Here is a 25,074-nt window from a genome sequence, read left to right as displayed (position 1 = left end):
CTTAAATCTAATCAGATATTATGACTGACAAGATTAAAATAGATTTTCTCATTCCAAAATTTTTTTAATAAGATTTAATTGAAATATATAGCTATAACTACCTTAGGACTTCAGAAAGAGTCTTAGCATTGCCTAGGACCTCTTTCTAAGGGCTCTTGTATCCCAAAGCTATTCTCCTTCCAGTAGTAGAGAAATATGGATTCTTTGGAGTGAGTAGTTCTTTGACGAGGCTGCACTTTCAATGATCCTGCCTCTCCAAAGGAGACTTTTTGCTTGCAGTATAATCCAAGCATGTGGAGTCCAGTAACATCTGATTGAAACTTAACATACATATTTGTTTTCGTAGCCCATAAGCGCAGTTTGCTATGATGAATACACTTAATTCGGTATAGCAATTCATGAATAATTTCAAAAGTTTTTTATATAATTTACAACTTACTGAAAGCTTGTCTACATCAGCATTAGAAGCTGGTAAGATATTGATTACTGACAAAGTCTTGCATGAAAAATTGTCCTCCCAACATGTTTTACTTGTAGCAACAGGGTTGCATTTTAAGGGAAGATTTTGCCATCAGGAATGATGGGGTTATAAACCATTTTGAAAATGGAGCCCCCGACCCTCCTCCTGTGGATAAACCTTAGTTCACCTGTCTCTAACTTTGAGGCATATAAAGGACACTCGGTCATCATTCAATTAATAAACATTGTTTATCCATCCATTACTTAGTGTAATTTCATGAATGTAGTGCCTACTTTCTCCCTCTCCCCATCTTAACATGTTTTTGAAAAGCCTGTATCCCATTTGCTCACACTCAACATAATATTAAACATTCCTAGCAAAAGAAAAACAAAATTGATATTTTATTCTGAAATTACTGTGAAGTCAGTTACCTTTTTCCCAAAAAAATACATTCGCTTTTTGTATATAATCATTTGTTGCCTTTTTCACAATAATTTGAGTTTTTTCTTTTTTAATGGGCCACATATTTACAGTAATTAGTAACTTTATGCGACAGGAGTCTCGTCCAGCTAATGGAACCATGGAAGCGGAAGTGAGTCACAGGGTGGGGGAGGGGGCAAAGGTTTTAGGAACAATGAAGAATGTTTAGAAGGAGAGAATTTTACCTCGAAGAGCAAAAATGTTTATGTTTGAAGGAATAGTAGTTCCAACAATATTATATGGTTGAGGCATAGATTATGGATAGGGTTGTACAGAGGAGTGGAAGTGTTGGAAATGAAATGTTTAAGGACACTATGTGGTGTGAGGTGGTTTGATCGAGTAAGTAATGAAAGGGTAAGAGAGATGTATGGAAATGAAAATAATGTGGTTGAGAGAGCAGAAGAGGTTGTGTTCAAATGGTTTGGATATATGGAGATAATGACTGAGGAAAGGTTGACAAAGAGGATGTATGTGTCAGGTGGAGGGAACAAGAAGTGGGAGGCCAAATTGGAGGTGGAGGGATGGAGTGAAAAAGATTTTGAGCAATTGGGGCCCAGGCATACAGGAGAGTGAGAGACATGCAAGGAATAGCGAATATATGTGTATATGAGTGGGTGGACCATTCTTCATTTGTGTTCCTGGTGCTACCTCGCTGTTGCAGTAAACAGTGATTAAGTATGGTAATAGATGATAATATTGCAAGAGGTCACAATGGTGTATGTGATCTAGTTAAAAAAAAAAAGAAGGAAAATGAAACACGAAAAGTTCCCAAGTGCACTTTCGTGTAATGATCATATTGTTAGGGGAGTTACAAGAATGAGAAAGAAGACATAGAACAGTCGTTTGATATACAAGGAAGAGACGTTTCTAAGACACCATTGGTAAACATGTGTTACCAGATTGGTGGTGTTGGGTTGATGTGTTCAGGTCTGGCAACATAATTGTTATAAGATTTTCATGGGTTGATGTGTTCAGGTCTGGCAACATAATTGTTATAAGATTTTCATTATACAGACAAGAAAGGGAACTGTTTATAAATTTGGTGTACATTAAAGCTATCCAATTTGTGTAGACCTTCACTAATATTAGTGTTACAGTTCTTTGTGTATTTGATGATAGAGGAGTCAATGATATTTCTCCTGGTAAAGGAGTTACAGTTAGTTGATAACTGACTTGGCATTACTCCAGTCATTACAGTGGTTGTAATTTTTGATGCGATTAAGCAACACGTTTGATTCTTATCCTGTTCTTTCACAGTATTTATGTTGCTTCAGTCTTACAGAAAGATCCTTATCAGTTTTTCTTGTTCAGATATTTTTTATAGTGAAGTTATTGTTGAAGGCTACATTAAGGGATTTAAGCAACCTGTGAAAATTTTAATATGTTTTAGGTTGGGAGACTGGTAAGGATTTCTTTGTTAAAATTAAGCAACATAAATATAGTATAAGAACAGGACAAGAATCAAATGCTTTGTTTAATCACGTTAAAGATTATGAAAGTGCACTTTGGAACTTGTTTCATTTTCCTGACATGGGAAACAGCGAGGAAACAGGTGAGGATATTCCCTCAAAGGCCCAGTCCTCTGTTCTTAATGCAACCTCGCTAACGTGGGAAATGGCAAATAGTATGAAAGAAAAAGAAAGAAATATATATATATATACATATATATTTTTTTTTTTTTTTTTTTTTCTGTCTCTCGCGTTTGCGAGGTAGCGCAAGGAAACAGACAAAAGAAATGGCCCAACCCACCCCCATACACATGCCTTGATTCAATCCACTGACAGCACGTCAACCCCGGTATACCACATCGCTCCAATTTACTCTATTCTTTGCCCTCCTTTCACCCTCCTGCATGTTCAGGCCCCGATCACACAAAATCTTTTTCACTCCATCTTTCCACCTCCAATTTGGTCTCCCTCTTCTCCTCGTTCCGTCCACCTCCGACACATATATCCTCTTGGTCAATTTTTCCTCACTCATTCTCTCCATGTGACCAAACCATTTCAAAACACCCTCTTCTGCTCTCTCAACTACGCTCTTTTTATTTCCACACATCTCTCTTACCCTTACGTTACTTACTCGATCAAACCACCTCACACCACACATTGTCCTCAAACATCTCATTTCCAGCACATCCATCCTCCTGCGCACAACTCTATCCATAGTCCACGCCTCGCAACCATACAACATTGTTGGAACCACTATTCCTTCAAACATACCCATTTTTGCTTTCCGAGATAATGTTCTCGACTTCCACACATTCTTCAAGGCTCCCAGAATTTTCGCCCCCTCCCCCACCCTATGATCCACTTCCGCTTCCATGGTTCCATCCGCTGCCAGATCCACTCCCAGATATCTAAAACACTTCACTTCCTCCAGTTTTTCTCCATTCAATATATATCGAGGATGTAAGGCATGTGTACGTGTAGGAAGAGAGGAAAGTGATTGGTTCTCAGTGAATGTAGGTTTGCGGCAGGGGTGTGTGATGTCTCCATGGTTGTTTAATTTGTTTATGGATGGGGTTGTTAGGGAGGTAAATGCAAGAGTTTTGGAAAGAGGGGCAAGTATGAAGTCTGTTGGGGATGAGAGAGCTTGGGAAGTGAGTCAGTTGTTGTTCGCTGATGATACAGCGCTGGTGGCTGATTCATGTGAGAAACTGCAGAAGCTGGTGACTGAGTTTGGTAAAGTGTGTGGAAGAAGAAAGTTAAGAGTAAATGTGAATAAGAGCAAGGTTATTAGGTACAGTAGGGTTGAGGGTCAAGTCAATTGGGAGGTGAGTTTGAACGGAGAAAAACTGGAGGAAGTGAAGTGTTTTAGATATCTGGGAGTGGATCTGGCAGCGGATGGAACCATGGAAGCGGAAGTGGATCATAGGGTGGGGGAGGGGGCGAAAATTCTGGGGGCCTTGAAGAATGTGTGGAAGTCGAGAACATTATCTCGGAAAGCAAAAATGGGTATGTTTGAAGGAATAGTGGTTCCAACAATGTTGTATGGTTGCGAGGCGTGGGCTATGGATAGAGTTGTGCGCAGGAGGATGGATGTGCTGGAAATGAAATGTTTGAGGACAATGTGTGGTGTGAGGTGGTTTGATCGAGTGAGTAACGTAAGGGTAAGAGAGATGTGTGGAAATAAAAAGAGCGTGGTTGAGAGAGCAGAAGAGGGTGTTTTGAAGTGGTTTGGGCACATGGAGAGGATGAGTGAGGAAAGATTGACCAAGAGGATATATGTGTCGGAGGTGGAGGGAGCAAGGAGAAGAGGGAGACCAAATTGGAGGTGGAAAGATGGAGTGAAAAAGATTTTGTGTGATCGGGGCCTGAACATGCAGGAGGGTGAAAGGAGGGCAAGGAATAGAGTGAATTGGAGCGATGTGGTATACCGGGGTTGACGTGCTGTCAGTGGATTGAATCAAGGCATGTGAAGCGTCTGGGGTAAACCATGGAAAGCTGTGTAGGTATGTATATTTGCATGTGTGGACATATGTATATACATGTGTATGGGGGGGGTTGGGCCATTTCTTTCATCTGTTTCCTTGCGCTACCTCGCAAACGCGGGAGACAGCGACAAAGTAAAAAAAAAATATATATATATATATATATATATATATATATATATATATATATATATATTTTTTTTTTTTTTTTTTTTTTTTTTTTTTTTTTTTTTTTTTTGCCGCTGTCTCCCGCGTTAGCGAGGTAGCGCAAGGAAACAGATGAAAGAAATGGCCCAACCCACCCCCATACACATGTATATACATACGTCCACACACGCAAATATACATACCTACACAGCTTTCCATGGTTTACCCCAGACGCTTCACATGCCCTGATTCAATCCACTGACAGCACGTCAACCCTGGTATACCACATCGATCCAATTCACCCTATTCCTTGCCCTCCTTTCACCCTCCTGCATGTTCAGGCCCCGATCACACAAAATCTTTTTCACTCCATCTTTCCACCTCCAATTTGGTCTCCCACTTCTCCTCGTTCCCTCCACCTCCGACACATATATCCTCTTGGTCAATCTTTCCTCACTCATTCTCTCCATGTGCCCAAACCATTTCAAAACACCCTCTTCTGCTCTCTCAACCACGCTCTTTTTATTTCCACACATCTCTCTTACCCTTACGTTACTTACTCGATCAAACCACCTCATACCACACATTGTCCTCAAACATCTTATTTCCAGCACATCCATCCTACTGCGCACAACTCTATCCATAGCCCACGACTTGCAACCATACAACATTGTTGGAACCACTATTCCTTCAAACATACCCATTTTTGCTTTCCGAGATAATGTTCTCGACTTCCACACATTCTTCAAGGCTCCCAGGATTTTCGCCCCCTCCCCCCACCGTATGATCCACTTCCGCTTCCATGGTTCCATCCGCTGCCAGATCCACTCCCAGATATCTAAAACACTTTACTTCCTCCAGTTTTTCTCCATTCAAACTTACCTCCCAATTGACTTGACCCTCAACCCTACTGTACATAATTACCTTGCTCTTATTCACATTTACTCTGAACTTTCTTCTTTCACACACTTTACCAAACTCAGTCACCAGCTTCTGCAGTTTCTCACATGAATCAGCCACCAGTGCTGTATCATCAGCGAACAACAACTGACTCACTTCCCAAGCTCTCTCATCCCTAACAGACTTCATACTTGCCCCTCTTTCCAAAACTCTTGCATTCACCTCCCTAACAACCCCATCCATAAACAAATTAAACAACCATGGAGACATCACACACCCCTGCCGCAAACCTACATTCACAGAGAACCAATCACTTTCCTCTCTTCCTACACGTACACATGCCTTAGTAACATCCTCGATAAAAACTTTTCACTGCTTCTAACAACTTGCCTCCCACACCATATATTCTTAATACCTTCCACAGAGCATCTCTATCAACTCTATCATATGCCTTCTCCAGATCCATAAATGCTTCATACAAATCCATTTGCTTTTCTAAGTATTTCTCACATACATTCTTCAAAGCAAACACGTGATCCACACATCCTCTACCACTTCTGAAACCACACTGCTCTTCCCCAATCTGATGCTCTGTACATGCCTTCACCCTCTCAATCAGTACCCTCCCATATAATTTACCAGGAATACTCAACAAACTTATACCTCTGTAATTTGAGCACTCACTCTTATCCCCTTTGCCTTTGTACAATGGCACTATGCACGCATTCCGCCAATCCTCAGGCACCTCACCATGAGTCATACATACATTAAATAACCTTACCAACCAGTCAATAATACAGTCACCCCCTTTTTTAATAAATTCCACTGCAATACCATCCAAACCTGCTGCCTTGCTGGCTTTCATCTTCTGCAAAGCTTTTACTACCTCTTCTCTGTTTACCAAATCATTTTCCCTAACCCTCTCACTTTGCACACCACTCGACCAAAACACCCTATATCTGCCACTCTATCAACAAACACTTTCAACAAACCTTTTTTTTTTTTTTTTTTTTTTTTTTTTTTTTTTTTTTTTTTTTTTTGCCGGTCTCCTGCGTTTGCGAGGTAGCGCAAGGAAACAGACAAAAGAAATGGCCCAACCCACCCCCATACACATGCCTTGATTCAATCCACTGACAGCACGTCAACCCCGGTATACCACATCGCTCCAATTTACTCTATTCTTTGCCCTCCTTTCACCCTCCTGCATGTTCAGGCCCCGATCACACAAAATCTTTTTCACTCCATCTTTCCACCTCCAATTTGGTCTCCCTCTTCTCCTCGTTCCGTCCACCTCCGACACATATATCCTCTTGGTCAATTTTTCCTCACTCATTCTCTCCATGTGACCAAACCATTTCAAAACACCCTCTTCTGCTCTCTCAACTACGCTCTTTTTATTTCCACACATCTCTCTTACCCTTACGTTACTTACTCGATCAAACCACCTCACACCACACATTGTCCTCAAACATCTCATTTCCAGCACATCCATCCTCCTGCGCACAACTCTATCCATAGTCCACGCCTCGCAACCATACAACATTGTTGGAACCACTATTCCTTCAAACATACCCATTTTTGCTTTCCGAGATAATGTTCTCGACTTCCACACATTCTTCAAGGCTCCCAGAATTTTCGCCCCCTCCCCCACCCTATGATCCACTTCCGCTTCCATGGTTCCATCCGCTGCCAGATCCACTCCCAGATATCTAAAACACTTCACTTCCTCCAGTTTTTCTCCATTCAATATATATCGAGGATGTAAGGCATGTGTACGTGTAGGAAGAGAGGAAAGTGATTGGTTCTCAGTGAATGTAGGTTTGCGGCAGGGGTGTGTGATGTCTCCATGGTTGTTTAATTTGTTTATGGATGGGGTTGTTAGGGAGGTAAATGCAAGAGTTTTGGAAAGAGGGGCAAGTATGAAGTCTGTTGGGGATGAGAGAGCTTGGGAAGTGAGTCAGTTGTTGTTCGCTGATGATACAGCGCTGGTGGCTGATTCATGTGAGAAACTGCAGAAGCTGGTGACTGAGTTTGGTAAAGTGTGTGGAAGAAGAAAGTTAAGAGTAAATGTGAATAAGAGCAAGGTTATTAGGTACAGTAGGGTTGAGGGTCAAGTCAATTGGGAGGTGAGTTTGAACGGAGAAAAACTGGAGGAAGTGAAGTGTTTTAGATATCTGGGAGTGGATCTGGCAGCGGATGGAACCATGGAAGCGGAAGTGGATCATAGGGTGGGGGAGGGGGCGAAAATTCTGGGGGCCTTGAAGAATGTGTGGAAGTCGAGAACATTATCTCGGAAAGCAAAAATGGGTATGTTTGAAGGAATAGTGGTTCCAACAATGTTGTATGGTTGCGAGGCGTGGGCTATGGATAGAGTTGTGCGCAGGAGGATGGATGTGCTGGAAATGAAATGTTTGAGGACAATGTGTGGTGTGAGGTGGTTTGATCGAGTGAGTAACGTAAGGGTAAGAGAGATGTGTGGAAATAAAAAGAGCGTGGTTGAGAGAGCAGAAGAGGGTGTTTTGAAGTGGTTTGGGCACATGGAGAGGATGAGTGAGGAAAGATTGACCAAGAGGATATATGTGTCGGAGGTGGAGGGAGCAAGGAGAAGAGGGAGACCAAATTGGAGGTGGAAAGATGGAGTGAAAAAGATTTTGTGTGATCGGGGCCTGAACATGCAGGAGGGTGAAAGGAGGGCAAGGAATAGAGTGAATTGGAGCGATGTGGTATACCGGGGTTGACGTGCTGTCAGTGGATTGAATCAAGGCATGTGAAGCGTCTGGGGTAAACCATGGAAAGCTGTGTAGGTATGTATATTTGCATGTGTGGACATATGTATATACATGTGTATGGGGGGGGTTGGGCCATTTCTTTCATCTGTTTCCTTGCGCTACCTCGCAAACGCGGGAGACAGCGACAAAGTATAAAAAAAAAAAATATATATATATATATATATATATATATATATATATATTTTTTTTTTTTTTTTTTTTTTTTTTTTTTTTTTTTTTTTTGCCGCTGTCTCCCGCGTTAGCGAGGTAGCGCAAGGAAACAGATGAAAGAAATGGCCCAACCCACCCCCATACACATGTATATACATACGTCCACACACGCAAATATACATACCTACACAGCTTTCCATGGTTTACCCCAGACGCTTCACATGCCCTGATTCAATCCACTGACAGCACGTCAACCCTGGTATACCACATCGATCCAATTCACCCTATTCCTTGCCCTCCTTTCACCCTCCTGCATGTTCAGGCCCCGATCACACAAAATCTTTTTCACTCCATCTTTCCACCTCCAATTTGGTCTCCCACTTCTCCTCGTTCCCTCCACCTCCGACACATATATCCTCTTGGTCAATCTTTCCTCACTCATTCTCTCCATGTGCCCAAACCATTTCAAAACACCCTCTTCTGCTCTCTCAACCACGCTCTTTTTATTTCCACACATCTCTCTTACCCTTACGTTACTTACTCGATCAAACCACCTCATACCACACATTGTCCTCAAACATCTTATTTCCAGCACATCCATCCTACTGCGCACAACTCTATCCATAGCCCACGACTTGCAACCATACAACATTGTTGGAACCACTATTCCTTCAAACATACCCATTTTTGCTTTCCGAGATAATGTTCTCGACTTCCACACATTCTTCAAGGCTCCCAGGATTTTCGCCCCCTCCCCCCACCGTATGATCCACTTCCGCTTCCATGGTTCCATCCGCTGCCAGATCCACTCCCAGATATCTAAAACACTTTACTTCCTCCAGTTTTTCTCCATTCAAACTTACCTCCCAATTGACTTGACCCTCAACCCTACTGTACATAATTACCTTGCTCTTATTCACATTTACTCTGAACTTTCTTCTTTCACACACTTTACCAAACTCAGTCACCAGCTTCTGCAGTTTCTCACATGAATCAGCCACCAGTGCTGTATCATCAGCGAACAACAACTGACTCACTTCCCAAGCTCTCTCATCCCTAACAGACTTCATACTTGCCCCTCTTTCCAAAACTCTTGCATTCACCTCCCTAACAACCCCATCCATAAACAAATTAAACAACCATGGAGACATCACACACCCCTGCCGCAAACCTACATTCACAGAGAACCAATCACTTTCCTCTCTTCCTACACGTACACATGCCTTAGTAACATCCTCGATAAAAACTTTTCACTGCTTCTAACAACTTGCCTCCCACACCATATATTCTTAATACCTTCCACAGAGCATCTCTATCAACTCTATCATATGCCTTCTCCAGATCCATAAATGCTTCATACAAATCCATTTGCTTTTCTAAGTATTTCTCACATACATTCTTCAAAGCAAACACGTGATCCACACATCCTCTACCACTTCTGAAACCACAGTGCTCTTCCCCAATCTGATGCTCTGTACATGCCTTCACCCTCTCAATCAGTACCCTCCCATATAATTTACCAGGAATACTCAACAAACTTATACCTCTGTAATTTGAGCACTCACTCTTATCCCCTTTGCCTTTGTACAATGGCACTATGCACGCATTCCGCCAATCCTCAGGCACCTCACCATGAGTCATACATACATTAAATAACCTTACCAACCAGTCAATAATACAGTCACCCCCTTTTTTAATAAATTCCACTGCAATACCATCCAAACCTGCTGCCTTGCTGGCTTTCATCTTCTGCAAAGCTTTTACTACCTCTTCTCTGTTTACCAAATCATTTTCCCTAACCCTCTCACTTTGCACACCACTCGACCAAAACACCCTATATCTGCCACTCTATCAACAAACACTTTCAACAAACCTTTTTTTTTTTTTTTTTTTTTTTTTTTTTTTTTTTTTTTTTTTTGCCGGTCTCCTGCGTTTGCGAGGTAGTGCAAGGAAACAGACGAAAGAAATGGCCCAACCCACCCCCATACACATGCCTTGATTCAATCCACTGACAGCACGTCAACCCCGGTATACCACATCGCTCCAATTCACTCTATTCTTTGCCCTCCTTTCACCCTCCTGCATGTTCAGGCCCCGATCACACAAAATCTTTTTCACTCCATCTTTCCACCTCCAATTTGGTCTCCCTTTTCTCCTCGTTCCGTCCACCTCCGACACATATATCCTCTTGGTCAATTTTTCCTCACTCATTCTCTCCATGTGACCAAACCATTTCAAAACACCCTCTTCTGCTCTCTCAACTACGCTCTTTTTATTTCCACACATCTCTCTTACCCTTACGTTACTTACTCGATCAAACCACCTCACACCACACATTGTCCTCAAACATCTCATTTCCAGCAAATCCATCCTCCTGCGCACAACTCTATCCATAGTCCACGCCTCGCAACCATACAACATTGTTGGAACCACTATTCCTTCAAACATACCCATTTTTGCTTTCCGAGATAATGTTCTCGACTTCCACACATTTTTCAAGGCTCCCAGAATTTTCGCCCCCTCCCCCACCCTATGATCCACTTCAGCTTCCATGGTTCCATCCGCTGCCAGATCCACTCCCAGATATCTAAAACACTTCACTTCCTCCAGTTTTTCTCCATTCAAACTCACCTCCCAATTGAATATATATATATATATATATATATATATATATATATATATATATATATATATATATTTTTTATTGTTTTTATTATTTTGCTTAGTCGCTGTCTCCCGCGTTAGCGAGGTAGCGCAAGGAAACAGACGAAAGAATGGCCCAACCCACCCTTATACACATGTATATACATACACGTCCACACACGCAAATATACATACTTATGCATTTCATTGCATACATATGTATACACACACAGACATATACATATATACACATGTACATGATTCATATTGTCTGCCTTTATTCATTCCCATCACCACCTCACCACACATGGAATAACAACCCCCTCCCCCCTCATGTGTGCGAGGTAGTGCTAGGAAGACAACAAAGGCCCCCATTCGTTCACACTCAGTCTCTAGCTGTCATGTAATAATGCACCGAAACCACAGCTCCCTTTCCATATCCAGGCCCCACAGAACTTTCCATGGTTTACCCCAGACGCTTCACATGCCCTGGTTCAATCCATTGACAGCACGTCGACCCCGGTATACCACATTGTTCCAATTCACTCTATTCCTTGCACGCCTTTCTCCCTCCTGCATGTTCAGGCCCTGATCACTCAAAATCTTTTTCACTCCATCTTTCCACCTCCAATTTGGTCTCCCACTTCTCATTCCCTCCACCTCTGACACATATATCCTCTTGGTCAATCTTTCCTCGCTCATTCTCTCCATGTGCCCAAACCGTTTCAAAACACCCTCTTCTGCTCTCTCAACCACACTCTTTTTATTACCACACATCTCTCTTACCCTTACATTACTTACTCGATCAAACCACCTCACACCACATATTGTCCTCAAACATCTCATTTCCAGCACATCCACCCTCCTCCGCACAACTCTATCCATAGCCCACGCCTCGCAACCTTACAACATTGTTGGAACCACTATTCCTTCAAACATACCCATTTTTGCTTTCTGAGATAATGTTCTCGACTTCCATAAATTCTTCAAGGCTCCCAGAATTTTCGCCCCCTCCCCCACCCTATGATTCACTTCTGCTTCCATGGTTCCATCCGCTGCCAAATCCACTCCCAGATATCTAAAACACTTCACTTCCTCCAGTTTTTCTCCATTCAAACTTACCTCCCAAATGACTTGACCCTCAACCCTACTGTACCTAACAACCTTGCTCTTATTCACATTTACTCTCAACTTTCTTCTTTCACACACTTTACCAAACTCAGTCACCAGCTTCTGCAGTTTCTCACATGAATCAGCCACCAGCGCTGTATCATCTGCGAACAACAACTGACTCACTTCCCAAGCTCTCTCATTCACAACAGACTGCATACTTGCCCCTCTTTCCAAAACACTTGCATTCACCTCCCTAACAACCCATCCATAAACAAATTAAACAACCATGGAGACATCACACACCCCTGCTGTAAACCTACATTCACAGAGAACCAATCACTTTCCTCTCTTCCTACACATACACATGCCTTACATCCTCGATGAAAACTTTTCACTGCTTCTAACAACTTTCCTCCCACACCATATATTCTTAATACCTTCCACAGAGCATCTCTGTCAACTCTTATCATATGCCTTCTCCAGATCCATAAATGCTACATACAAATCCATTTGCTTTTCTAAGTATTTCTCACATACATTCTTCAAAGCAAACACCTGATCCACACATCCTCTACCACTTCTGAAACCACACTGCTCTTCCCCAATCTGATGCTCTGTACATGCCTTCACCCTCTCAATCAATACCCTCCCATATAATTTCCCAGGAATACTCAACAAACTTATACCTCTGTAATTTAAGCACTCACTCTTATCCCCTTTGCCTTTGTACATATATATATGTATATATATATATATATATATATATATATGTATATATCTACCTCACTGATGTGGGAAATGGTGAATGTGTATGAAAATATATATATTATTCATATATTATACTTGACTCATTTCCTGCATGAGCAAGGTAGCACCAGGAAACACAAGAAGAAAGACCCGACCTGTATACATACTCGCATGTACATATACATATGTGCACATTCATATACATAACATATACATATGTATACATATACAGGTGACTCTTGACTTACAATTTTTCGACTCGATGGTGCAATAACGTTACGCATTCTGTAGAAACTGTACTTCGAATTTTGAAATTCGATCTTTTTCCCATCTCGCAATATGTGATATGATACTCTCTCGTGATGTTGTGCAGTGACAGTGAGCCACTGCTTCTAGTCAGCCACATGATCATGAGGGTAAACTACCATATTAAATGTATTTTTGACATGATAGTTTCAACTTACAATGGGTTTATTGGAACATAACCCTATCATAAGTTGGGGTTCATCTGTACATGTATACACATGAGCATATTCAAACTTGCTAGCCTTCATCCATTCCCAGCGCCATCATTTTTTTGAAGTCTTTTATGCATAGATATTTTTATAAACAAAATTTTACATACTTACATTTTAGTTTTTCATGTTGCCTCTAGTTTTGATATGCTCCTTCAGCCAGTATGACAGTGAATATTATAACTTACTGATATATTCAGAGTACAAATCTTGTGTTCACATCCTTTTAATTTTGTGTTGCAACCAGGGTACCTATGTGATGTTGCCCACTGATTGCATATTTGTCTCATTCCATTAGTACTGTACTGTATTGGATTTAAATCTGGCAAGTTGTCTTGTCAGTTCAATACTTCTCAATTTTTTTCCCAGAGCTATTATAATCATTAGTGGTCTTTCTTTTGTGGCAAGGTGCACTTTCTTGCATAACAGATTGGTACCAAGAAGATTATTAAAATCCAAAAATTCATCATTCATCACTGAAATGTAACGTTCTCCATTCTTGTTAGATTTTAAGGAGAAAATTAACCTCCATTGATCCTTTTCACATTTAAAACACCCCCCATATCATTACAAATGGTGTGCATGAGGTGTAGGTATGTTAATAGAGGATGAGTGGTTTGAAAAGAAGTTTGATTGCATGTGGTTCATTTGACATTATTGATGCTAGCGAGATTCATGCCAAAAAGGTTTAAGATGACTGTAACAGTTGCACATGAACTATGCAGAGAAGAAAAGGGTAAAGAAACCTCCTAAAAAGAACTCGGAGGAGCAATGAATGATATACATCCTAGGGAGAAACTGTGTATGAGAGTGACTTGAAAGGAGAGCTGGGAGACAGAGCATATGATTGTGGATTATGTGCATCATTAGGCATGAGTGTTGCAAATACGTCAAACATGAAGATGGTCATAAACTCATATGGTACAGCCAGAGAAGTCAGGGTAAATGAGAATTTGATTTTTCCATTTTGGTAAGAAAGAATATGATTAGTAGTGTGCATGCTGTGCTTTTCAAGATAAGTTTGGAAGAAGATTTTTCACATGTGGTAACACTACTGCGCATTATGAAAGACTGCCACAAAGGTTGTGTGCAATACTGCAAGTATAGCTTGTGCAAAGAAAAGTACAGCATGGTAACGAAGTCACAAATATTTATGAAAGAGAAAAATAGTTTGAAAACTGTTAGAAAATAGGAAGGTGAAGAAGGTAGATTTTAAAGTCATTCACAAAAAAGTTAAAAAGATGATATACATGAAAATGAATTGGGATCTCAAAGTAAAAATGGATGAGAATCTGAATTAGAATTCAGAAACATTTTAGAAGGAGAAACATGGATGTCAGAGTGAGGTATGTGCACAGAGCAAGAATGTACTAGCCCTGTAGGGACCGAAATTCACAACAGTTGTTAGTGTCCAGTATGGATAAACCCTACAACAGGTCCAGGTCAAAATTTCCCACTTACATTTCAGACATGCAGGAATATCAACAGGTTTCAGTTACTCAGAGACAACTGAGTTGGAGAGACACCATGAACTCATCCTGCCTGAGCCCCTTTCTTAATACACAGTATAGATAACCAAGATTCAGATGATGAAAATAGCTAAGTTTTTATAGTTACACATAATGATAGCAGGAAGAGTGATTTTGGATTCTGTTTGATATTTAAGGAAGACTGAATCCACAGGGATTGGGAGATAAGTTAGAGGGAAGGTGATATGCCAGGGCACTGGGTACACACTTAGATTGAATGATGGTGTCATGTGAAAATTTCAAAAGCCTAAGTGGTGTAATAAGGATTAAGTATCCATATGGCTTTTGTTTTGCTTACTAAGGTTTTTTAAGTGGCTTATACATGCATAGTGCCATTGTACAAAGAGTAAGGGGATAAACTACAGAAGCATAAGTTTGTTGAGTATTCCTGGGAAATTATAAGGGAAGGTATTGATTGAGAGGTTGAAGGCATCAGATTGAGGAAGAGCAGTGTGGTTTCAGAAGTGGTAGAGGATGTATTGAAAAATGTGTGAGAAATACTTAGAAAAACAGATGGATATGCATATTGCATTTATGGATCTGGAGAAGGCATATGATAGGGTTGATAGAGATGCTTTGTGGAAGGTCTTGAAAGTATATGGTGTGGGAGGTAAGTTGCTTGAAGCAGTGAAAAGTTTATACCAGGGATGTAAGTCATGTTTGCGAGAAGGAAGAGAGGAGAGTGATTGGTTCCCAATGAATATTGGTCTGCAGCAGGGATGTGAGTGTTGTCCCCATGGTTGTTTAATTTGTTTATGGATGGGGTACTTAGAGAGAGGGGCGATTGTATAGTCTGTTGTGGATGAGAGGGCCTGGAATAAGAGTCATTTGTTGTTTGCCTTTGATACAGCTCTAGTGGTTGATTCGAGTGAGAAACTACAGAAGTTGGTGACTGACTTTGGGAAAGTTTGTGAAAGGAGAAAGTTGAGAGTAAATGCAAATAAGAGAAAGGTTATTAGGTTCAGTAGAGTTGAGGGACAAGTTAATTGGGATGTAAGTTTGAATGGGGAAAAATTGAAGGAATTGAAGTGTTTTAGATATCTCGGGGTGGACTTAGCACGAATGGAACCATGGAAGCGGAAGTGATTCACAGGGTGGGGGAGGGAGCAAAGGTTCTTGGAGGGATGAAGAATGTGTGGAAGGAGAGAACATTATCTCAGAGAGCAAAAGATGGGTATGTTTGAAGGAATATTAGTTCCAACAATGTTGTATGGTTGTGAGGCATGGGCTTTAGATAGGGTTGTATGGAGGAGAGTGGATGTGTTGGAAATGAAATGTATGAGGACATTATGTGGTGTGAAATGGTTTGATCGAGTAAGTAATGAAAGGGTAAGAGAGATGCGGAAAGAAAAAGAGTGTGGTTGAGAGAGCAGAAGAGGGTGTGTTGAACTGGTTTGGACATACGGAGAGAATGAGAGGAAAGATTGATAAAGAGGATATATGTGTCAGAGGTGGAGGGAATGTGAAGCGGGAGACCAAATTGGAGGTGGAAGGATAGAGTGAAAAAGACTATGAGCAATCGGGGCCTGAACATACAGGAGAGTGAGAGGCATGCAAGAAATAGAATGAATTGGAATGATGTAGTATACCGGGGTTGATGTGCTGTCAGTGGATGAACCAGGGCTTGTGAAACGTCTGGAGTAAACCATGGAGAGTTTTATGGGGCCTGGATGTGGAAAGATAGCTGTGGTTACAGTGCATTACACATTATAGCTAGAGACAGTGTGAACAAGTGTGGCCTTTTTTAGTCTTTTCGTCGCGCTACCTTGCGGGGGGATGCATTTCATGTGTGGTGGCGACGGGAATGGATTAAGGCAGCAAGTATGAATATGTACATGTGTATGTGTGTATATATCTGTATGTATATGTACGTATACATTGAAATGTATAGATATGTATATGTGTGAGTGTGGGCGTTTATGTATGTACATTTGAATGTGAGTGGGTTGGGCCGTTCTTCGTCAAAATCCTTGCGCTACCTCGCTGACGCAGGAGACGGCGATTAAGTATGATAAATAAAGTATAAATATATATGCAATTTCCCATGTTAGTGAGGTAGCGTTAAAAACAGGACTGAGCCTGAGAGGAAATATCCTTACTTGGCCCCCTTCTCTGTTCCTTCTTTTGGAAAATTGAAAATGGGAGGGAAGGATTTCCAGCACGCCAGTCCCCTTTTAGTCGCCTTTTACAACACGCAAGGAATACATGGGAAGTATTCTTTCTCCTCTCTCCTCTACTTACAACCAATGTGACTTACAACCCTCTGAACATACAAGTGGAAAAAATATAAATTAAGAATACGTAAGTATGAAGTTATGCTTGGCTGTATGTCCACCAGTGCTTATGGCCACTTGCATACAATAGTGACTGTCAGACGATATCTCGGCATTTTGCACATCGCATCATCTCTTACAGTTCTCGCTCACACTTACCGTTCAATAACATGCATTTTGAAGTGAATAATGAATTTTTGTGCTGGATTATACCAGTTTTGTATTAAGCCCCTAAGAAGATGATGGGCAAAAAGAAAAACCTATCTCATGTTGATAGGTCTGGCAAGAAGCTGAGGAAAACAATATGAAGGAGAAAAAAAGTTAATTTGATTGCACATGATTTACAGTTGTTCCATTTGACAGTCTCCACAATTTTAAAGAACAAAGAAAAAAATAAGCAATGTGGTGAAAGATTCAGCAAGCACAAAGTCTGTGATAATAACAAAGCAACGACAAAGGCCCATCCACAGAATGAAGAAGTTGATGCTGCAGATGGAAGATCAAATTCAAAAACGTGTACCACTAAGCTTATTAAGAATTTAGGTGAAAGCCAGAAGTCTTTTTAAGACTTTGAAGAAGCGAGTGGAAGAGGATTACTTCAAGAACTTCACAGCAGGTCATGATTGGTTCAGTAGATTTAAAAGAAGATATAGTCTGCACTATGTTTGAGTCAGGTGAAGCAGCAAGTGCTGACAATGGAGCTGTTAAAAAGGTAAAAAGTAAACCAAAGAATCTTTTCTTTATAAACAATAGAGTGATTTATAAAAATGTCATTTCATAAAACTGGTTAAACAAAAATGAGATAATCATGATAGAGCTTCCATAACATAAAAATTAAAATGATGAAATATGAACTAAAGAATCATGAGGGTAAAAAGAAACTACAGAATCTCATGATAAAGCTGGTTAATAAAAAGTGAGATAATAACTTCATAGGCCCTTTCTTTTCCAATAGACTGCATATTCACCCCTCTCTCTAAGACACTCGCATGTACCTCCCTCACCATCCTGTCCATGAACAAATTAAACGACCATGGTGACATCACACATATATCCTAGCCTAAGCCAAAAACCCAATTTACCGCTAACCCTTAGGGGAGGATGAACAGCTGGTTGACTGTGGACCTACTGGTGTAGCCAAGATTCAAACCTGTGTGCTCATCCTCAGATGGACTGTGTGTTCATCGTGGTCATCAGTACTAATCACTGTGTCGTTTGCTAAATCAGAGGAAGAGGTGGATAGAATTATGATGTTTTTGATATACTTGGGAAGAGGATACTGAATGTCAATAAAAGTCAGACTCTAGTTACTGAGAAATACCCATACTTGCCCATCTCTCTCTGTCTCTCTCTCTAGTTATGATTTTTCCATGCATTAATCATGACTGGCATTTCTTATGTTTTTGCTTATTTCACTTTTGTCAGCCATACGGCTTCAACAGTTTCGTAGAATGTTATCATTTAAGGGCACGTGATAAAATGGCTTAAAAAATGCTATAAGGACCCCTGTGCCTTATCCATTATGTTATGTTGTCCAAACTTACCATCTCTTAATATCTTTGATTCAGTAAGGATAAGTGTTTTACCATTCAAAACTATATTTATTTATGAATAAGTTTGCCTTTTCCATTAATCAGTGTCTTGTATTCTTGAGTGGCAGAATCTTTTATATGATCTGTTAATTACGATTTATTGGGTTATCTTGATATTTTGATAAATTTGCCAACAGCCCCCCAATGCTTGATTATTCTTTCATGGTTGGGGAACTTCATGGATTGTGCATCAGTGACAGATATTTGTCACTTTTGTACCTGTAAATGAGGCATCAATCATTTTGATGTAAATGGCAAGGATGTTTCCTCATTCATCAAAATCCTAATTCTTGACAAATAGTAAAGGAAAGAATTATCTATATCTTTTATCTTTGAAACTGATAAACTGATTATAAGGCAGTGATGTATATTGCACCCCCTAGGGAAACTGGTTCCTTCTTATGGTGGAAATATTAATGAAAGTTAGCTTTTGAATCCAGTGGTGGCAGCCAAAGGTATGCATCTCATGTCAGTCTTTCTGATTCTTCAACAAGTCAGTAAAAGATGCATGCATACATCAATACTATATCTAAATAGGTATCACGATGATTAGAACAGAGTTAGCCATTAATGGCATCTTATCTGTGAATTATCTATTTGATATAATCATCAAGTAAAATGTCTAAATAGGAGAGTGTGATTGAAGAATTATTTGATTTGTTAAGCCTTGCTCACTTATTTTTGGAGAGCTATTCCTGTTTTTGACACAGGGTAGTGTATGGGGTAGCTCCTTGGAAAGTCTGTCTTTCTGGTCATATTTGTTGATGTAGTATGATTTGGAGAATATGTATTTTATACATGATTTTTTCTCTTTTTTTAATTAAGGATAGTGGGATAGGAATGGAAGACAACCTTGGTAAACTTTCCTGGAACATTGGAGAATTGACCTCAAACAACCTTGACATGGAAATTTGACTTTATCTTCATGCCAGTAAACTTCAAATGACTCATGTTCAGGAAATAAAACTGAGAGAATAAAGACTTACTCCGTACTTCAACAATTTTGAGAAATGTCAAAATTGTTGAAATATATTGTGAAATTTATAATGCCTTAAACTATGGATATATTGCTATATGTAATAAAGCATCAGAAGGATGCACTAAGAAATTTGATGAGAGTAAGTGGTTAGGAAATACATTTAAGCAGATTTCAAAATGTTGAAAAGCTTGAAGAATGAATAATAAACAGATAATTCCAAGAATGCTGTTTGTCAAAGGACACTTCTTTAAAATTGGTTTGACAATTAGAAAAGTATCAAAGAGAAATGTTGTGAAATATAAGATAGAACATATGACAGATGAGTAGGGAGACTTACAGTCAGAGCAAAACTAACAAACAACCTTTAGACTTTCTCTTGTATGACAGCTGTCAAGAAGATTCAGTCAGAGGAATCATTATTAATTGATACCTGAGTCTGTTAAAGGGAATTATTTTCCTTTGTTACTACCTCAAAATAAGGTTGTGGAAAATCAAAAACCCAAACGCAAATATAATTAGAGTAAAAGCACCAAGAAAGTTGATGGCAAAAGAGTGGATACAAAACATTCAAAATGCCAGACATCCCTTGCATGGTAAATATTGGCTGGAAAGATGTTGGTGTCAAACTTTATGTACCATTCCAGTTCTGTGTTATTAACGTTAACTATATAGGCATGCAAAGGGCAAATGTAATTTTACTAAATGTATTGTCTGGGGAATCCTTCAAGACATCCCACTCATGTACAGAAGCAGTGATATTCACATCGTAAAGATAAACACAAATCTGAAGATCAAAATTGCATTTTAAAAGGTAGACTAAATTGCCCTTTGTATATGCCCAAAGAATAGGATTTACAGAGCCAGTGGAGATGTAACAAGAAACTTTCCTAAGAGATCTTTTGCTGTTACATTGAAGAACTTTGTTTCATATGGAAGATTGTCATCTCTGCAACATAAGTTGCACTTTCAAGTAAAGAAAAGAACAAAAAGCAATGTCCTCTGAAACTTGTAAACCTCCTTGCAATTCTTGATGTTGAAAGATCAAGTGCATCTGATACCTTAAACCTTTTAGTTAAGAGGGATATTGTTCTAATGCCCTCTTGAGTGGGCATCATCTGGATGCTTCCATTGGTAAAAGGCATCATTCAGGTGCCCTTTGGATGCTCCTTTCCAGGAGCATCGTTTTTGCTGCTTCCTTGAAAAATCCTTCTGGTACATGCCCAAAAGAACACTCATCAGGTGTCTCTAAAAGCGAGAAATCAGTTGCACCTTCTCTAGAGCATGTTATTGATATGAAAATAAAGGAAGTTTGAATAGTGATCCTCCTAGAAACCAGCTGGTTGTGGACTAAGTAGTGAGAGTGAGTCCCTATGTATTGACTTAAAGGAGGATCATTTCCAGATATTTGGTAGATTCGTAAGATGTGTTCCTAGAGTACTGAAGACATCAGCAGAAAAAAACAAAAGCTTAAGAAACTCTTTACAGTAAGTTTATGATTTAATAGATATTGATTTTAATGGATAGCACATTGTCCACAGAAAACATATATTTCCAAAGACGATACATGGCAAAGATTTGTTATGGGTACAACCATATGACTCTCTTAAGGTGAATATATATTATACTTAATCGCCATCTCCGCGTTAGTGAGGTAGTGCAAGGAAACAGACAAGGAATGGCCCAACCCACCCACATACACGTGAAATCATCATATGTACATCTGGTCATTAAGACTAGGGTTTCTGACTGTGAGCACCAGCAACCTGCCTCATTGTGCCTCAGGCTACCACTGTTTTGGGACTTTCACTTCTGGGCACTGTTTTCTTCCATCCATGCTTCAAGGTGGTTGACTTTCTCTTCCAAGGAGGAGAAAGCCCAAATTCTTGCCTGGAAGCTGCAAAATGTGGTTACATGGGAGATTTTACACCCACTAGGTGCTCAGAAGGCACAATGAGATGGAAGCTTCTTGCATTACTACCTCCTTATTTGATGCCCAGACATCTGCGGAAAGTGATCAAGGTCAAAGGAGAGATGACAAAGTAATGAATTGGGTGTGACATTGCCTTTGAATATGTATGGAGAGGCAGACAAGGTTTTGCAGACACTGTATTACTTTGGAACTGTAGAGGAATGTGGTCCCATTTGGGAGATCTAAAGTTTTCTTCAAAGAAACCTCCCCTAAAGTCATACTGTAGTTACAAATAACATTATTAGGAGTAGATTTAAAGTGTCAAAATACTGTTAGCTCCTTATATCTCCTTCAGAAAAAAACAAACTAAAGACTTTGGAAATGAGCTACCAGTCCTTTTTCTCTGCTTTGTGACTAGATTTTGCACAGCCCTTTATAGGTCAGAGAATGCCATAACCAAAATTCAAGAGGGAGATTAATTGAAGGTTTATCAGACTTTGATTCAGTATTTCTAATGATTGGAAACTTCTTGTATTGACCTTTCCATATGTTTTAGTGATGTTTTTTCTGGATTTTAACTGGTCATTTTTTTTAAGCCCTTGGTAATGATCACTTTCCAGTCATGCTGCATTGAGCAGAAAATTCTCTTCTGAATAGCCTACCTTGTTAGAAACATGAGATGGCTAATTGGGATTGATATAAAACCAGAGCTGAAATTGCTCACTGTGTGAGAATTTCCTGAAGTTGAAGAAGTTGATAATTATTTTGTAAGACATTATTTTAAATGCAGCTGAGGATAGCTATCCAAAAACTAAGAACAGAAACCAATGACCATCACTCCAAAGGTGGAACCAGTTTTGTGATAAGTATTGCAAGATTGTGAGATCTGCTTCCAGAAGATAAAGGAATAGCTTCTTGTTGATAAATCTTTTTATCAAGGAGTATCTGGAAAAAAGAAAGAATTTAAAGGAATCCAAGAGGTCATCTTGGTTAAAGTATGCGATGGATATCGACTCCAATACCAAACCTGAAAAGAAAATATAGAAAGAATTTAGAAATTGGTTAAAAAGTATTCTCCCACTCCTGTGCTTGCCTTTACCCTTGACTCCTCCAGACAAATTTGCACAAGATGTGTTACTCTGGAAGACATAAATATACACATTTATTGTCATACATCTATTTTGAGGCTGCCTGTAGGGCCTGGCTGGAGACTTGAGTTAACAGTGTGTGTTAATTTCTCCCCACCATCATTGGCCCTTTATCCATGCCAGTGGTGGCAAATTCTCTCAGATTTTCTGGGAAAGAAATTGAGTAGCTTACAGCTGGTTGTAGAGGACCAGACAGATGATTCTGAAGTATTTTACAATGATGATGTCATCGGAGTGTGTGGATTGCATTTTTATGAACACTGATGCTTCCATTATTAAAAGTTGACTAAGATGAGGTAGGAGAAAGTGCATCCCACGTGAAGTGGTGGCAGTTTTGCTAGTATGTACCTGACTTTGACAGCATCACTAGTACAGCTGGTAATTTTAGAAACTTATAGTTTTGTTATGAAAAAATTTCATTGCATTTTAATGAGAAGATTTTAAGATGAAATAGTGGAAAGCAGAAATGAGTTTTCAGATTAAGAGAACAAGCTTAGTGGCAACTCATTTGACACTCAGGCCTTACAACTAGTTTTCATTGTGTTGTGCTGATAAAACTTCAAAATTTTTGCTCATTATCAGAGTGATAGTGGTGGATGAAGTATACTTATGAAATTATTTTTTCATGGTTATATGACTGTCTTTAAAAGTGGAAGATTAAGTAAATTTTTTTTGTATTTCATCTTATACACAACTACCTCAGATCCCTTTCTTTAAAAGGTCCTGGTATTACTTCAGGAGCTCCTGCAGCTCTTAAGGTTGTGCTACTCCCAGTAGCAGTGAAATTGTGAACTCTATTGATTTTAGAAGTTTTTCAGTGAGACTGTAATCCTTTTCATTAAGAGACTGTGATACAGCCTTACTGAAGGTGACTTTTCACCCTTTGTGTAAACACAGGCAGGCAGAGTCCAGTTACACCATTTTGTTTACAACTTAAAACTTAATTTTACAGACTTGGAAAGTAAACATAACTGCGGAGGTAAGGGATTATTAACCAAGATGTAAAAGTAAATGACCCATCTGTGGTCTCAAATATTCTTGCCCTTAAGATTTTCATATGTGTCTAGTGTCAGCAGATATAGCAAGGATTTCCAAGACATTAGACAAAGTGAGACCTTCCCCTTGTATGTCTCCTTTAATTGAGAAAACTGTAATGTGCCATTCTTTATAAAGGAAATTATATCAGCTCTATCAGACACTGAATCTACTATTCCAGGTAAGAATGAAGTGAACTATGATATGTTAAAACATCTTCCTAAAACCTCCTTAGAATTCCTGTTAGGTATGTGTAGCTTAATATGGATTAATAGTGTACTCCCATATATTTAGCTGGAAGATATCCCATATTCTTGCCATTCTTAAGCCAGGTAAAGATCCTGCCAAGCTGTAGAGTTATTGTAATGCCAAGTTGACTTTGTAAGCTGATGGAAAAAAAATAATGATAAATATTTTGCAAACCCTATCCCTGGGGATAGGTATCCCTGGGGATAGGGTATCCCTGGGGATAGGGGAGCAAGAATACTTCCCACGTATTCCCTGCGTGTCGTAGAAGGCGACTAAAAGGGGAGGGAGCGGGGGGCTGGAAATCCTCCCCTCTCGTTTTTTTTTTTTTTTTTTTTTAATTTTCCAAAAGAAGGAACAGAGAATTGGGCCAGGTGAGGGTAGTCCCTCAAAGGCCCAGTCATCTGTTCTTAACGCTACCTCGCTAATGCGGGAAATGGCGAATAGTTTGAAAGAAGAAAAGATTTTGCAAATCTGGTGCTAGTTGATACCCTGAGGGCATTTATGGTTGTGTGTTTCTTTTGTACTGAAGTTATTGGTGTAGGGAGTGACTGTCATTTGCATGTCATGTGATGCCTAGATTGGTTAGTGTCTTATTCAGAGGGAGTGATTGTGCATTCAAGATGACTGGAGGGTGTCAGCTAGAATTGTGACTGCTGATGTTAAAAGTTTGCTTGAAGAGTTTTGTGGAGATGCATGTATCTTCTGGATGAGCCATTATTCCAGATGTGTAATGTAGTGCTGCATGTTTCTTGTTGTTATTGTGGTGTTAGGGTGTTGTTATGTGATTGTGAGGTTGTCTACATACAAAAAGACTTTTATGTTGTGGTTTACAAGAGGTATTCAGAAGTCATGTAGGAAGAGATTGAAGAGGTATGAAGAAAGAACTACTACTTTAAGGAATTCCTGTGTGGTTTTTGTAATTTAAAGGTGAAGCCACTGCAAGTGATTCTGCCATGGCAGGCAGATTTTTTTTTTTTTTTTTTTTT

General features: G+C 39.7%; 1 protein-coding gene across 8 annotated transcripts in view; it reads left to right on the top strand.

Moving 5' to 3' along the window:
• The window catches only part of Spred (Sprouty-related protein with EVH-1 domain), a 215,361-nt gene that overhangs the window by 179,282 nt on the left and 11,005 nt on the right, over positions 1 to 25,074 (top strand). The window lies entirely within an intron of this gene.

This window comes from Panulirus ornatus, chromosome 1 (genome assembly GCF_036320965.1).
Source record: "Panulirus ornatus isolate Po-2019 chromosome 1, ASM3632096v1, whole genome shotgun sequence".
Classification (NCBI taxonomy): domain Eukaryota; kingdom Metazoa; phylum Arthropoda; class Malacostraca; order Decapoda; family Palinuridae; genus Panulirus; species Panulirus ornatus.
The sequence above is the reverse complement of the archived record's forward strand: the minus strand, read 5'-3'. Positions and strand labels throughout refer to the sequence as shown.